General features: G+C 51.8%; 1 protein-coding gene across 1 annotated transcript in view; it reads left to right on the top strand.

Moving 5' to 3' along the window:
* DCPS (decapping enzyme, scavenger) overlaps positions 1 to 463 on the top strand; it is a gene marked incomplete at its 5' end in the record, with an annotated part of 15953 nt that overhangs the window by 8323 nt on the left and 7167 nt on the right. The window lies entirely within an intron of this gene.

Here is a 463-nt window from a genome sequence, read left to right as displayed (position 1 = left end):
GAACAATGCAAACCCCATGGAGTTTAACAAAATGAAGTGCAAGGTCCTACATCTGGGTCATGGCAATCCCAGGCACACCTACAGGTTGGATGGGGAAATAACTGAGTCCAGCAATGAGGAGAAAGACTTGGGGGTGACAGTGGATGAAAAGCTCTCCATGAGCTGCCGTGTGAGCTCACAGCCCAGAAACCAAAGAAGTGTGGGCAGCAGGTCAAGGGAGGTGATTCTTCCCCTCTGCTCTTGTGAGACCCACCTGGAATACTGCACACAGTTCTGGTGTCCTCAGCATAAGGACATGGAACTGTTGGAGCAAGTCCAGAGGAGGCCATGAAGTTAGTAAGAGGACTGGAGCATCTCCCCTGTGAAGACAAGCTGCGAGAGTTTGGGCTGTTCAGCCTGGAGAAGAGAAGGTTGTGTGGAGACCTCAGAGCAACCTGCCAGGAGCTGAAGTACCATACAGGGT

The sequence above is a fragment of the Acanthisitta chloris genome, unplaced genomic scaffold, assembly GCF_000695815.1.
Source record: "Acanthisitta chloris isolate BGI_N310 unplaced genomic scaffold, ASM69581v1 scaffold4738, whole genome shotgun sequence".
NCBI lineage: Eukaryota > Metazoa > Chordata > Aves > Passeriformes > Acanthisittidae > Acanthisitta > Acanthisitta chloris.
Note: the sequence above shows the minus strand (reverse complement) of the source record. Positions and strands in the feature narration are given on the sequence as shown.